This window comes from Macaca nemestrina, chromosome 2 (assembly GCF_043159975.1).
Source record: "Macaca nemestrina isolate mMacNem1 chromosome 2, mMacNem.hap1, whole genome shotgun sequence".
In the NCBI taxonomy this organism is placed as follows: Eukaryota; Metazoa; Chordata; class Mammalia; order Primates; family Cercopithecidae; genus Macaca; species Macaca nemestrina.
Window position 1 is genome coordinate 38956905 of NC_092126.1, and position 16740 is coordinate 38973644.

The following is a 16740-nucleotide window of genomic DNA, read 5'->3' on the forward strand; positions in this document are numbered from 1 at the left end:
CTGAAAATAAAATATTGGCTCTAAAGATGTGGATGGATGAAAGATAAAGCACTAGAACTGATAGAATTTAGGGAGTAATCGGGTAGAGGCTGCTGCTGATTACTCCTTAATTTCTAGGGAGCTGCCTACTAGATGAATTGTGGTATTAAGTCATCAAGATAAAAAACACAGGAACAGGCCAGGCATAGTGGCTCACACCTGTAATCTGAGCACTTTGGGAGGCTGAGACTGGCGGATCACCTAAGGTCAGGAGTTCAAGACCAGTCTGGGCAACATGGTGAAACCCAGTCTCTACTAAAAATATAAAAATGAGCCAGGCGTGGTGGCAGGCAACTGTAATCCCAACTACTCAGGAAGCTGAGACAGGAGAGTCGCATGAATCCAGGAGGCGGAGGTTGCAGTGAGCTGAGATTGCACCACTGCACTCCAGCCTGGGAGACAGAGTAAGACCCTGTCTCAAAACCAAAAAACAAACAAAACAAAACAAAAAAAACAACAAAAAAAGGAACAAATGCAGTGATAGCTAAATTTTAGAGATGACGATTTTGAGATCCCTAACAGATATCTTGAAGATGTCTAGTAGGCAGCTGCATATGTGAGTTCAAAGCCCAAGAGAAAGAATATGAGTCAGAAGAAGGATTTGGAAGTCTTCAGCATTTAGATGGCAACAGATGTGACAGAAGTGGATGAGACTGCTCAAGGAGAATACACAGAGAAAGGTGACAGTGAGTATCCTGGGAAATACCAATATTTGAAAGACGAATGACAAAGAAGAACTTATGAAGAAATCTAAGAAATTATCTGAGAAGTGGAAATAAAACCAGGAGAATATGGTATCCCAGAGGTAAGAAAACATTAAAAAAATGAATAATTAACAATGACAAATGCCACAGAGAGATAAAAGAGATAAGGATTAAAAGTGCCCCAGGAATATAGCAACTATGAAGCTGTGGGTGACCTTGGGGAGAGCACTTTCAATAGAGTTATGAGTGCTGAGTCAAGACTGCAGTGAGCTGAAAGGAAGATAAGGAAGAAGTCAGCTCTTTCAAAAAAGTATGATTATAAAAAGTCAGTGAAAAATAGGATGGGGCTGATAGAAGTCTGCAGGTTGATGATGGATTTTTTTGGTCACTCTTGACCTTTTTAAGAGAAAAGATTTGAGAATGTTTGCTGAATGAATAGTAACTAAAAGAACAAAAAGCAAGCAATGCTATTAACTAGCTATGTGATCTTAGAAAAATTATTTTACATCTCAGGATTGAAGAGTTTTAAAATCTATAAACAAGAGAGTTGAACTAGGTATTCTGAGGTTCTATGTTAACTCTGATTCTGCTAAATTAACTCTAGGAAACTCAAATGAGAACAGATAGTTGTCAACCTGTAAACCTTCCAGTATTCAAAGGAACATTGTTCCATTGTTAGTACCTAAAATAGTGCTTTACATATACTAGGTATTTAATAAATAGTTACCAAATGAAATGTTGGTATACTTAATATGGATGTTTACCACAATCCTAGGGGCAATTTATAATGTGTTCACTTCATCAAACAATAAATAATTATTGGGTTTTTAAGAAATGATGCTAGGAGTTACTAATGTTCCTTTACTCCCTCAGATTTCTTGATTAATATGTAAGAAAGTATAGGGAATCAATCAGTCATCTTAGGAGCTGGAGGCAAAAGATTCCTTTAAAGGTTGAGCACAAAGCAAATGTGTCTTATGTAAAATGATTACTTCCCAAAACATCTAAAGAGTAGTACATTTAATACCACAAATAAGTAAGCAATCTACTGATGAACAGTAGTATTTTAAGAGACACTGGAAACGTGAAACAACCAAGGAAACAGAAGAAATTAAAGGCTTTTTTTTTTTTGAGACAGAGTTTTGCTCTTATCACCCAGGCTAGAGTGTAGTGGTGCTATCTCGGCTCACTGCAACCTCCGCCTCCTGGGTTCAAGCGATTCTCCTGCCTCAGCCTCCTGAAAAGCTGGGATTACAGGTGCCTGCGGCCACGCCCAGCTACTGGTTTTTTTCTTGTATTTTTAGTAGAGACGGGGTTTCGCCATGTTGACCAGGCTGCTCTCAAACTCCTGACCTTAGGTGATCCACCTGTCTTGGCCTCCCAAAGTGCTGGAATTACAGGCATGAGCCACTGCGCCCAGCCAGGCTTTCTTTATTGTTATTATTTTTTCCTCTTGTTTCCAGTGGGGATGGACTAAAGACCTTCTTTAGCAATAAAGTTTGGCCTAGATTTGGATAAAACCTAAATATTGAGTGCTCAAGAAAGTTAATTTAATTGTAACTATATTCCAACTGAGAGAATTATACATACTGACAGATTTGGGTAAATGAACACAGATACTGTATACTTAACAAAGTTAGCTAATCTCTTACAGTAAATCCTTTGAACAGTTGGGAAGAGAATTTAGGGTCTTGAGAATTTCAGAACTCAGTGCTTTTATTCATCCACTTCATGATGTTGGCATGTTACTGTACTTCATTTGATTTAAGTAGTGGGAATTATGATTCCCAAGACTGTGATTTTGCTCAAGTTGAGGAAGGCTGCCATTCCTGGGTCACGTGGTAGTAAATATCTATACATTTTCAAGGTGTTATATCAAGATTTTGAAATTAGTTCAGGATTTGCCAATTTAAGACTCCAGTATTAAGAAAGCAAAGATGTCTCACAGAGTGAGCTTTCGTCTTAACACCCCTTAAAGAACAATAGATAATATTCAAAAGAAAAAGAAATATGAAAAGATTTAGAATAGGGCAAATTATAAGAGCTTGTTCTAAATAGGTGAAAATTAGCACATTTACTATGAATTATTTTAAAATATAAATCACCGGCTGCTTTTTAATTTGAAAAAAGTTACATTCCTTATATTATGGATACTGTCACTTCTCATCTGCTATAATAGCTGTAATTCATTATGAAAAAAAGTAAATATGCTTAACTTACTTCATTTTATCTGGGCCAGAATGCAATAATAATAAAAGTTAACATTTATGCACACTGACTACTTGCCAGGCACTAATCTAAATTTTTCACAGATTAACAACTGATCCTTACAACTGTGATAGGTATTGGTATTATCACCCCCATTTTACATATAAAGAACAGGCATGGCCGGGCGCAGTGGCTCACGCCTGTAATCCCTACACTTTGGGAGGCTGAGGCGGGTGGATCACGAGGTCAAGAGATCAAGACCATCCTGGCTAACGTGGTGAAACCCTGTCTCTACCAAAAGTACAAAAAATCAGCCAGACGTAGTGGCGGGCGCCTGTAGTCCCAGCTACTTGGGAGGCTGAGGCAGGAGAATGGCATGAACCTAGGAGGTGGAGCTTGCAGTGAGCCGAGATCACGCCACAGAACTCCAGCCTGGGCAACAGTGCAAGACTCCATCTCAAAAAACAAAAACAAAAACACAGGCACAGAGATGTTAAGGGACAGGCCCAAAGACACACAGCCATTAAGTAGCAGAGTGAAATAACAAAAGCAGTCTGCCTCTAGACTGTGGTCTTAACCCTGTGCTATAATGACTCTTTAATATGATAAAATTAATATGTGGCAACTTGCAGAGACAGGCAGCATTATGAAAGTAAGAAATTTGGCCAGGTGTGGTGGCTCACGCCTGTAATCCCAGCACTTTGGGAGGCTGAGGTGAGTGGATCACCTGAGGTCAGGAGTTTGAGACCAGACTGGCCAACATGGCAAAACCCTGTCTCTACTAAAAATACAAAAATAGCCAAGTGTGGTGGCACATGTCTGTAGTCCTAGCTACTCTGGAGGCTGAGACAGGAGAACCACTTGAACCTGGGAGGCGTAGGTTGCAGTGAGTGAAGACTGCACCATTGCACTCCAGCCTGGGCAACAGAGCAAGACCCTGTCTCTAAAAGAAAAAGAAAAAAGGAAATTTGAGGCCAGGCGTGGTGGCTCACACCTGTAATCTTAGCACTTTGGGAGGCCAAGGCGGGTGGATCACTTGAGGTCAGGAGTTTGATACCAGTCTGGCCAAAAAGGTAAAACCCCATCTCTACTAAAAATACAAAAAATTAGCCAGACGTGGTGGCACACGCCTTTAATCCCATACTCTGGAGGCTGAGGCAGAAGGATCACTTGAGCCTGGGAGGTGGAGGTTGCAGTGAGCTGAGATTACACCACTGCACTCCAGCCTGGGCAACAGTGAGACTCCATTTCAAAAAAAAAAGTAAGAAATCTGAAAGCTGAATTACTCAAATATATTTATATATAAACAAAAAAGCCAGTTAACTCACTAGACATTGAAAAAGAATAATACAAGAACAAGTTATGCTGATTATACAGAATGTCATTTTAAGAAACTAGAACACAACAAATTTTACTTCCACAAATCCCCTTTCTAGCCAGATTACCTGGATTATAGGAGTGGGAACTGAAGCTAATGGGTGAATACAGAGGAGTAATCTATGCTATTTTATCTAACTTCTCTTAGTCCATATAAACTGTCCTTAAATTGGTGCTTCCTTTCAAATTTCTTTTTCCTAAATGAAACCACTATTTTATCTTATTTTTAGAAAGCAGCATGGCATTAAAAGCACTTTTTCTGGCTGGGTGGGGCAATTCACACCTATAATCCCAGTACTTTGGGAGGGGGAGGCAGGAGGAAAGCTTGAGGCCAGGAGTTCAAGAACAGCCTGGGCAACAAAACAACATCTGTCTCTACAATATATCAGCCAGGCGTGGTGACATGTACCTATAGTCCCAGCTACTCAGGAGGCTAGGCAGGAGGATCTCTTGAGCCTGGGAGATTGAGGCTGCAGTGAGCCATGACTATGCCATTGCACTCTGGCCTGAGAAACAAAGTGAGACCTGTCTATGAAGAAAACCAACTTTTTCCTAGAGTAGCTGTGGAAAGGAATTCAGATGTCTTAAGTAGTAAGATCACACTGAGATGTAAATCATGATATCTTGGTTATATTTTGTATCCATTTTGCAAGTAGCTTTATTAGACTGGCTAAGGTTTTTTGCTTCCTGGTAGATCTAGTGAAACCGAGAATTAGAAGACTGAAACCTACATATACCCATATATAAAAGGGCTAAGATAGTTTCAGTTTACCAATGATCTACTGACCAAGATAAGAGGAGAAACCTCTTGAAGAGACAGGATCCCACTATGTCTCCCAGACTGGAGTGCAGTGGCACAATCATAGCTCAATGCGGCCCTGACCTCCTGGGCTCAAGTGATCCTCTTGTCTCAGCCTCCCAAGTGGCTGGGAATATAGATGTGTGCTATCACACCTGGGCTAACTTTATATTTCTTGTAGAGACAAGGTCTTGATATGTTGCTCAAGCTGACTTTGAACTCCTGGGCTCCAATAATCCTCCTGCCTCAGCCTCTCAAAGTGCTGGGCTTACAGGCATTAGCCACCATGCTTGGCCAAGAAGAGAAACCTCTTCAACAAATTAAGCTGATGTTTTTAAAACCCAGACTTGGCCTGGCACAGTGGCTTATGCCTGTAATCCCAGCACTTTGGGAGGCCGAGGTGGGCAGATCACAAGGTCAGGAGTTTGAGACCAGCCTGGCCAATATGGTGAAACCCCGTCTCTACTAAAAACACACAAAAAATTAGCCGGGCATGGTGGTACACACCTGTAATCCCAGCTACTCAGGAGGCTGAGGCAGGAGAATTGCTTGAACCTGGGAGGCAGAGGTTGTGGTGAGCCAAGATCGCACCACTGCACTCCAGCCTGGGCGACAGAGTGAGACTCTGTCTCAAAAATAAATAAATAAAAATAAAAAATAAAATAAAATAAAATAACAGTCTTGTCAGCAAGATACCAACAATGAAGAACCCTAAATATGGAAGGCACAATTAAGATGGTGAATTTATCATATAAGCTATGTTAGAAAGAAGCTTTTTCCTAAAGGCACAAAGGCTCAAATTTGACATCTTAGGAAGAAAAAATACCTTAAATGTAGACTGCCCCATAACAGCAAACGATATTATAGTCAGCGAGGAAAGGTAAGGGAGTTTAATTCCTACACACACACAAACAGAAGTATACAGATTTTAAATGTGTCATTCCTTTTAATTTTCTTCTACAATAGTAGCCAGCACTACAGGCACACACCACTATGCCTGGCCAAAAATTTTTTTTTTTTTTGTATTTTTTTGTAGAGACCGGGTACCACCATGTTGCCCAGGCTTTGTTCCAAAATTTTACGTGCCTAGTGGAGGACCAAATTTAGTTGTGTTTTCATCCATAACTATGAAATACTGTTAAGATAATCACAGTCAGAAAATGAAGCTATAGAAAAACTAATTAGTAAACACATAAAACTTTAGTTCAACATTATCTGACAAATAGAGATTTTTGGAATGGGCAGAAATAAAACAGTAAAGTAGCAAAACAAGGACCCAGACCAGATAAAAATTCTCAGAATAAAAAATAAAGCCTGCTAAAAATTTAGTGATCAATTTTCATGATGAAAAGGAGGCACAAAACTAAACTTCTGCTTACCCAGAATAGGCAAACACAGTTTTCTAACTGACAAAGTTTGAGGCCAAGAAGTTAACTTATTAGGCCACTGGCTGGCAAATTTTTTGTGTTAAGGATCAGATAGTAAATATTTTAGGCTTTGCAGGCCATATGGTCTGGATCCAACTACTTAACTGTCAGCGTAGCACGAAAGTAGTCCTAGATAGTACATAAATGAATGAGCATGGTTGTGTTCCAATAAAACATCATTTACAAAAACACATCAGGTCAGATTTGGCCCACTGTCTGAAGTTTGCTGAGCCTGTTCTGAGCTATAAAGATCTTCGGAGACAAATGGTATTATGTTTCTTTGTACCTACACAGTGACTAATATACAACAAGGCTCATTAAGTTACTTTTCACCTGAAAGTCAGTCATTATCCATACTATATATAAAAGAGAACTAAATTAATTCACTTGGAACAAGTGACAAAAAGAACAAGACACAAAAGGCCCCACCATTGTGGAAGGGTAAACACTATGCTGTATTTCCGAGATTGTTTTCTTGTAAGAGTAATTGCTACCGGCATCTTTCTTCAGAAGAATAGGGGGAGAGTGTGCAACTTTTGTGAATATACAATAAAACAACTATTGGATATTTAAACCCCAAATGTAATACCTAGTTTTCAGTGTTGTTGCTGCTCTTGGCGATCTGAATCCCCACCTGCTGACTCCTGCCATTGCCTCAAAGGCTAATCCACTTATGATCCAGGAACCCTTAAGCTGCCTACTGTAGTTCCAAAACATCTTCTGATTTCTTTCCTGTAGTATACAAAGATGAAGGAAGCTAAAGAAGGAGTCAGAGGAACAGGGGAAAAGTAGTGACTGTTAGGACCAAAGTGAGAGACTTGAATTCCCAAATTATCCCAAAAATTCAGATGGAGGACTAAATCTATCACACTGTATCCCAAACCTACACTACCCATCAAGTATGTTTATGTATGCCCATAGCCTCAGGCAAAAGTTCAATAGTTCATTTTGGTTTGGACAGGGGAGAAGATTACCAAACCAAAGACTACGATTTAATGCCAACAAAATAACATTTACTGTTAATTCAAACACTTCTTTCAATTTAATCTTCTCAACAAACTTATCCAGCAGTGAGTATCATTCTCATTTTATGTATCAGGAAAGTGAAGCTCAAGGTGAAGTACCTTGCTTATCTTGCCACAGGTGGTAAAGAAGTGGAGTTAAAAATTCAAACTCAGTTTTAACTCCAAAGACCATGCTCCAACACACACAAAAATGCTGGAAACAGAAGAACTGGGAGCTGCTGCTTTTTTTTTTTTTTTTTTTGAGACGGAGTTTCGCTCTGTTGCCCAGATTAGAGTGCAGTGGAGTGATCTCGGCTCATTGTAACCTCCGCCTCCTGGGTTCAAGCGATTCTCCTGCCTCAGCCTCCTGAGTAGCTGGGATTACAGGCATGCGCCAGTACTCCTGGCTAATTTTTGTATTTTTAGTAGAGACAGGGTTTCAGGCTGGTCTTGAACTCCTGGCCTCCAGATCCACCCACTTCGGCCTCCCAAAGTGCTGAAATTACAGGTGTGAGCCACCACACCGGCAGGGAGCTACTTATATAAATTGTGTAAGCAACAAGAAGTCATTTAACAAACAACCTAGTAACTGTTACTTATTAGGAAAAAAAAATTTTACTGAAAAACCTACTGTAGTAAGGAAAATGCATTACTGTACCACTTAGGGGATATTAAGCAGGATAAGAAACCTATTTCCTTTTTACTCAAATAACCTGACAGGAAAGGAAACATCAATTTTGGTGGAGGAAATCTCAAATCTCTGTACTAGAAAGTGTTATGTTGTCTAAATATTCTTTTTTTATACATAATAACTTTAAAAAACAGAGATGGGATCTCACTATGTTATCCTTGGTCTTGAACTCCTGGCCTCAACCAATCCTCCTGCCTCAGCCTCCCAAAGTGTCTAAATATTCTTAATATTGTTTTAGGCTTCTGAAAAGCTTAGTGAAAACGTATTTTTACAATGTAATACTTGTTATTTAGAATTAATCTTCTTAGTCCTGCCTTGTTACTTAGATCATGAAGTATTAAATGTCTTAAGGAGTTTGCGTATTTGTAAACTAGGCTACTGTGTCTTAATAGGTAAAAACAGCATTCATTGTGGACAGGCTAGTGAGGCTGAGGGGTCCTTATACTTTATTTATTTGATTTTTTTTTTTCAGACTGAGTCTCACTCTGTTGCCCAGGGTGGAGTGCAGTGGCGTGATCTCCGTCTCCCAGTTCAAGCAGTTCTCCTGTCTCAGTCTCCTGAGTAGCTGGGACTACATGCACACACCACCACACTTGGCTAATTTTTTTGTATTTTTAGTAGAGATGAGGTTTCACCATATTGGTCAGGCTGGATTTATTTATTTTTATCATTATTCTTCTTTGAGACGGATTCTTGCTTTGTCGCCCAGGCTGGAGTGCAGTGGTGCCATCTTGGTTCACTGTAGCCTCCACATCCTGGGTTCTAGCAATTCTCCTGCCATGGCCTCCCGAGTAACTGGAACTACAGGTGTGTGCCACCACACCTGGTTCATTTTTGTATTTTTAGTAGAGATGGGGTTTTACCATGTTGGCCAGGCTGGTCTCAACCTCCTGACCTCAGGTGATCTGCCCGTCTTGGCCTCCCAAAGTGCTGGGATTACTAGTGTGAGTCACTGCGCCCGATCTTATGCTTTTTTTTTTTTTTTTTTTGAGACGGAGTCTCACTCTGTCGCCCAGGCTGGAGTGCAGTGGCATGATCTTGGCTCACTCACTGCAACCTCTGCCTTCTGGGTTCCAGTTATTCTTCTGCCTCAGCCTCCTGAGTAGCTGGGACTACAGGTGCCCGCCACCAAGCCTGGCTAATTTTTTATATTTTTGGTAGAGATGCGGTTTCACCATGTTGGCCAGGCTGGTCTTGAACTCCTGACCTTGTGATCTGCCTGCCTCGGACACCCAAATTGCTGGGATTACAGGCATGAGTCACCGCACCCGGCCCCTTATGCTATTTTTAAAGAGGGGATTCCCTACCAGGAAGCAAGCCTCTATATCCAGAGGCCCAGGAATAGGGCTGCAAACACAACATGGTATTCTTAATGGAATGTTGAAACCATGACTTGTAAGTTATTTTCAAAATTGAAGATATTTATTTCTGGTTTTCAGAGGATTTTAAAATATTGGGTTGAATATAATTTTGGAGAAGTTCTGAATTTGGTATAAAGAGACAACTACTTTTACATTCCAGATTCTTTTAAATGAATATTCTGAGAGCTGAATATGAAATGGATATTAAACAAGACCTGTATCTTTCTCCTCTTAACTTTTCTAGACCAGCCAATCAGGCACTTGTGATTGGACGTAATATTAACAGGAATACATGTATTAAAGAACAACTCTGGAGTGATGGAATGACCGAAAGGGAAGGCTTAGAATTAACTAATGGAACAGAATTTCCAATAAATAAAAGGTGGGGGAAAAGATTCTCTAAGAAAAGAAGTGAAATAAAATGGTTACATGTGACTAAAAATTTGTTCCTACAAGGATCACTATTATTTCTCATGCTTGGTCCCACTCCCTTCCTCTCAAAGCAGTTAACTCTGCAGATAGGGAGTTTGCTATCTGTATTTTGTTATTACAGGAATTCTGGGCCAGGACTCTAGTGAGCTATCTCTTACCCACTGCTATTCTGAAGGAATGCGTAGGGAAGACGACAGAAAGAGCGACAGAAAGCAGCCTGTAGATTTTTACACATCTGAGCCTATTTCTAACACATTTGTAGGAATGCATGTTTGTGGGAAGGATAGCAAGGTTAAACATGTCTTCTCATGGGGTTTGGCCACTATCAGTCCCACCTTCACCCTTACTGCTCTTTTCTCCAGTGTGTTTGAAGGTCAACAAGTTGGAATTTTCAGAGGAGAACCTTCAGTCAAGACAGTGATGGAAGGACAAATTTTATAGCTAAACGACTCAATAATGATTGGACTTGTAGCTACCTAGGGTATACTGACTTTCTTTGACATAAAGGATTTGAAACAGGGTGAGGGTCCAGAGGTAGGGATGTTTGGCCCAGGTCCTCCCTACTGCAGTCTAGAATAGAAACACGCAGGGTAAGGCAGAGAGTAGCACAAATATAAGACTATAGAAAGCAGAACAGCTCCTCCCAGGAGAGAAAAAAAATAAGGATAAATTCTAGATCTGCAGGCCAAAGAAGGCAATAGGGGCATTACTTTAGCCCTCTTTTTTTTTTTTTTTTTTTTGTTTTTGTTTTTTGAGACAGTCTTGTTCTGTTGCCAAGCTGGAGTGCAGCAGCACGATCTCAGCTCACTGCAACCTCCACCTCCTGGTTTCAAGGGATTCTCCTGCCTCAGCCTCCCATGTAGCTGGGACTACAGGTGCACGCCACCATGCCCAGCTAACTTCTGTATTTTTAGTAGAGATGGGGTTTCACCATGTTGGCCAGGATGGTCTTGATCTCCTCATCTCGTGATTCGCCCGCCTCGGCCTCCCAAAGTGTTGGGATTACAGGCATGAGCCACCGCGCCCGGCCCATTTTAGCCCTAACTCTTATTAGCCTGGCTCTTTAAATGTCTTTGTATATGTCCAGAAGGAGCTGAAGGAAGAATGTTGTTTTCTTCTACAAAGAAAAAATGAAGGTTGCTTCTACAGGACCAGCACTAGGGGGCACCGGAGCAAAGTATACTGAGCATGACCTGTAAGACTGCCCCAGAGCTTCCAACTCTGGGAATTCGGGGAACAGAGGAAATATCCATTGGTGAAACCTAGTGCACTTCCATTTCAAATAACGACTGAAGCTTTTTCTTAATACAGTCTTCTCATAAACTTCATTTAATAGTGTTTACTGTTGAGTTAAATTATAACTTGAATTTAAACTTCAATTGTAACTACCACTCATAATCTCCTGAGTGACAGTGTTCATGACAATAGAAAAGAAAAAAATTTTTAGAAAAGTACACTTTAAAAAGCAATTTGGCAGTATGCATCAAGAACCTTAAAAGCATACACAATCATTGACCTAGCAATTCCATTTCTAAGAATATAATACAAGATGAAACAATGAAAAACATAGAACAAGCTTTTTGCACCAGAATGCCCATCACAGCATTAATTTTATTAGTAGAAATATTTAAACCCAAATATCTAAGAGAGGAGAGAGGTAAAATAAATTATGGTATAGCTACACAATAGATTATGTATATATTAATAATATTCTCTATAAACTTTTCTTAATAACTGAAGAAAATGTGTTAATTGAAGAGAAGATACAAATTGAAAGTACATTATAATCTCAATAAAATTACAAATATATTAAAGAAAAAGTACTAAAGAAAATACACCAGGCTGGGCGCAGTGGCTCATGCCTGTAATCCCAGCACTTTGGGAGGCTGAGGCGAGTGGATCACAAGGTCAGGAGATCGAGACCATCCTGGCTAACACAGTGAAACCCCGTCTCTACTAAAAATACAAAAAATAAGCCAAGCGTGGTGGCATGCGCCTGTAGTCCCAGCTACTGGGGAGGCTGAGGCAGGACAATCGCTTGAACCTGGGAGGTGGAGGTTGCAGTGAGCCGAGATTGCACAACTGCACTCCACCCTGGGTGACAGAGCGAGACTCCATCTCAAAAAAAAAAAAAAAAAAAAAAAAGAAAGAAAGAAAAAGAAAAAAGAAAATACACCAAAACATTAACAGTGGTTATCTACAAGTGGTAAGAGTCAGTTTTATTTTGTCTGTATTACTATTTATGTATTTCTTCTTTTATAATGAACATATGCTCAAGTAGGAGAGCTGAAATTTATGAGAACTCTACCTTGTATTTTATGCCAAAAAAATAATAAGCATATTTTATTAATAAAAATATAAGCGACCTGTTGAGAGATTTAAATGTTTCTGTAAATGTATTAATGATTACAGAAAGAAAAACAGATAGTGGTTGGCTGGCTTGCTCCCTCACTATCATTTTAACATTTTCTCAACAAAATAAAACAAAATTACTTTATGTAACAAACTTTCAGGTTGCTTCTAAATGACCAACATTACAAATATTAAATATATTTAACATATATAAGTATCCCAATATCGACCATATTACATTTAAACTTCAGGAAAAAAAAGGGGAAAAAAATGGATAGAGTTTTAGGTGCATTATCACAGAAGTCCTCCATATACTGTTAGTCCTGGCATTACAAACTGAGCCAACTTTTGTAAAAATACAAAAATTAGTCAGACATGGGTGACTGTAATCCCAGCTACTCAGGAGAGGCTGAGGCAGGAGAATCCTTTGAACCTGGGAGGCAGAGCTTGCAGTGAGCTGAGATCATGCCACTGAGCTCCAGCCTGGGCAACAGAGCAAGATTCTATCTCAAAACAAACAAATGAACAAACAAACAAAATGTAAAACAATAAGATAATGACAACAACAAAGTCCCCTCTTATGCTTCATCTTTTTTTTTTTTTTTTTTAGACAAAGAGTCTCACTCTGTTGCCTAGGCTGGAGTGCAGTGGCGTAATTTTAGGTCACTGCAATCTCCACTGCCTGTGGGTTCAGGCGATTCTCCTGCCTCAGCCTCCCGAGTAGCTAGGACTATAGGCATGCATCACTATACCTGGCTAATTTTTGTATATTTAGTTGAGACAGTGTTTCACCATGTTGGTCAGGCTGTTCTCCAACTCCTGACCTCAACTGATCTGCCCACCTTGGCCTCCCAAAGTGCTAGGATTATAGGCATGAAACACCATTTCCAGCCTCAAACATGGATTTTTCTTTTTTTTGAGATGGAGTCTCACTCTGTTGCCAGGCTGGAGTGCAGTGGTGCGATCTTGGCTCGCTGCAACCTCTGCTTCCCAGGTTCAAGTGATTCTCCTGCCTCAGCCTCCTGAGTAGCTGAGACTACAGGGACGAGCCACCACGCCCAGCAAATTTTTGTATTTTTAGTAGAGACGGGGGTTTCACCATGTTGGTTAGGATAATCTCTATTTCTTGACCTCATGACCTGCCCACCTCGGCCTCCCAAAGTGCTGGAATTACAGGCGTGAGCCACTGCACCCAGCCAAAACATGAATTTTTAAAGTTTGCATGTGTCTTAAAAATTAATGCTTTTGAAGGTTATCACTTAGAGAAACATTTTAATATTATAGACAGAACTGATGTATGATGATTACAGAATACACCTTGGACTTTTAAAGAAACTACCAACAACTTCAAAATGAGAAGAAATAACTTGAGACAAATATCTAAGTAAGAAAAATTTCACATATGCTATAAATGCACACAAAACTATAAATGTAAATCAAATGAATAAAGCACATAAAAGACGCCGCAGCATTCTTTCTGGCATAAAGAATATCAGTGGGTCACACCTGTAATCCCAGCACTTTGGGAGGCTGAGGCGGGTGGATTGCTTGAGTCTCGGAGTTCGAGACTAGCCTGGGTAATATGGTGAAACCCCATCTCTACAAAAAATGTAAAAAAGTAGCCAGGCGTGGCCGGGTGTGGTGGCTCATACCTGTAATCCCAGCACTTTGGGAGGCCAAGACAGGCGGAACACCTGAGGTCAGGAGTTTGAGACCAGCCTGGCCAACATGGTGAAACTCCGTCTCTACTAAAAATACAAAGATTAGCCAGGCATGGTGGAAGACACCTGTAATCCCAGCTACTTGGGATGCTGAGGCAGGGGAATTGCTTGAATCTAGGAGGCGGAGGTTGCAGTGAGCCAAGATCACGCCACTGCACTCTAGTGAGATTCTGTCAAAAAAACAAAAACAAAAACAAAAAAGTAGCCAGGCGTGGTGGCACACGCTTGTAGTACCAGCTACTTCAGGGGCTGAGGTGGGAGGATCACATGAGCCCAGGAGGTTGAGGCCACAGTGAGCCATGACAGTGGGCAGCCAGGGTGAGACCCTGTCTCAAAAACAAAACAAAATTAGTTCTGGCAACAAAGTCTGCATTGCTAATTAAATACGTAATGTGACTAATAAAAAAATAAAACTATCTTTTATTAGGAGAATATGTCAGGCAAAAATAGGCAAGGAATTTCAAAATAATTCTGCTGTAAAAAGATTAAAAAATAGAAAATATTCAAAGAAGTCGATTGAAGAACAGAGATTATTATCCCAATTATGGAATATAGTTGTAAAAAGACAAAATTTAGGCTGGGCACAATGGCACACACCTGTAATCCCAACACTTTGGGAGGCTGAGGTGGGCGGATCACTTGAGGTCAGGAGTTCGAGACCAGCCTGGCCAACATGGTGAAACCCAGTCCCTACTAAAAATACAAAACACCCAGGCATGGTGGCATGCACCTGTAATCCCAGCTACTCAGGAGGCTGAGGCAGGAGAATCGCTTGAACCCGGGAGGTGGAGGTTGCAGTGAGCCAAGATTGTGCCACTGCACTCCAGCCTAGGTGACAGAGCGAGACTCCATCTCAAAAAAAAAAAGAAAAAAAAAAAAAGAAAAAATTTAAATTATGAATAGATTTACAAGGAGGAATTAGCCATGAATTATGCTAAATTTTTAAGGAATAACACATTCTAAATTTACTAAATTCAATATTTAGCCAAAATGCAAGTAACTCAACAAAAATGATGTCTGTGGGAAAAAATATCTAAAAATTCAATCAGAAGGATGAGAATAAAAGCAATTGTATAAAATTATTAAACCTATCCTAACAAATTTTAATATATAAATTCAATCTCCTTTGACTTTACAATAAAGAACATTTCAAAAAAAGACAAGAGGCTCGTTCTGTCGCCCAGGCTGTAATGCAGTGGCAAGATCTTGGCTCACCGAAACCTCTGCCTCCCACGTTCAAGCGATTCTTGTGCTGGAATTACAGATGTGCGCCACGACGCCCAGCTAATTTTGTATTTTTAGTAGAGACAGGGTTTCACCATGCTAGCCAGGCTGGTCTGGAACTCCTGACCTCAGGTGATCCACCCACCTTGGTCTCCCAAAGTGCTAGGATTACAGGCGTGAGTCACCATGCGCAGTGTAACAACAGTTTTATTTTTCTTGGAGACGGAGTCTTGCTTTATTGCCCAGGTGGGAGTGCAGCCCCGCAATCTCTCCGCTCACTGCAAGCTCCCCCTCCTCGGCTCACGCCATTCTCCTGCCTCAGCCTCCTGAGTAGCTGGGACTACAGGCGCCTGCCACCACGCCTGGCTAATTTTTTTGTATTTTTAGTAGAGATGGGGTTTCACCGTGTTAGCCAGGATGGTCTCCATCTCCTGACCTCGTGATCTGCCTGCCTCGGCCTCCCAAAGTGCTGGGATTATAGGTGTGAGCCACCACGCCTGGCCTTTTTTTTTGGACAGTCTTGCTTTATCGCCCAGGCTGGAGTGCAGTGACATGATCTTGGTTCACTGCAACCTCCGCCTCCTGGGTTCAAGCGATTCTCCTGCCTCAGCCTCCTGAGTAGCTGGGACTACAGGTGCCCGCCACCACACCCAACTAATTTTTGTATTTTTAGTAGAGACAGGGTTTCACCATATTGGCCAGGCTGGTCTCGATCTCTTGACCTTGTGATCTGCCCGCCTTGGCATCCCAAAGTGCTGGGATTAGAGGCGCGAGCCACCGTGCCTGGCTGTAACAGTTTTAAAGTGGCTTTCATTACTAATAAAAGGTTAACTGTTATTTTTGCTTTTTAAGACTGAAATTACTAATAAAAGAGAAAAACCAAGAGGCTAACCCATATATTACCATTCTTCTAATTAGAAAGAATTTAAAAATCCTACTACTTTCTAAATGCAGAGATCCTCAAATTATTACTCAGAAAAGAAAAAAATTCTTACTCTGAAAAAATAACACTCCATATCAAGCTGTTGGTTCTATATGCAAATGCATTAATCATCTTTACTGTTTAAACAGCTTGTTTTCTTAAGAGGAAGATATACAAACATACTAATATCTTTATTTGATTCTTTATCAAATGTTTGCTTCTTACATTCAGGCCTCTCATCACATGAAATAACTGAAACATTTATTTTGTATTTGTGTCAGATAATTCCAATGTGAAGTATTTTTTGTCTGATTTTCTTCATGGTTGTTTTCACAAGTGATATTTTTGCTGTGAGCTCACTTTGCTTAAGATTTTACTTGTGGAAAATTCTTTAAGGCAAGTTCCTTCAGAAGAGACTTGGATTTGATTTTGTTAGGTGGTTGGGGATATCACCATTATAGAACACTTAATCAAAATCT

General features: G+C 40.4%; 1 protein-coding gene and 1 pseudogene across 7 annotated transcripts in view; both read right to left on the bottom strand.

The window, feature by feature from the left end:
• The window catches only part of LOC105469915 (STAG1 cohesin complex component), a 404557-nt gene that overhangs the window by 42789 nt on the left and 345028 nt on the right, over nt 1–16740 (bottom strand). The gene's annotated exons all lie outside the window — the stretch shown is intronic.
• Nucleotides 7318–15514, bottom strand: LOC139360786 (putative uncharacterized protein C8orf44; annotated as a pseudogene).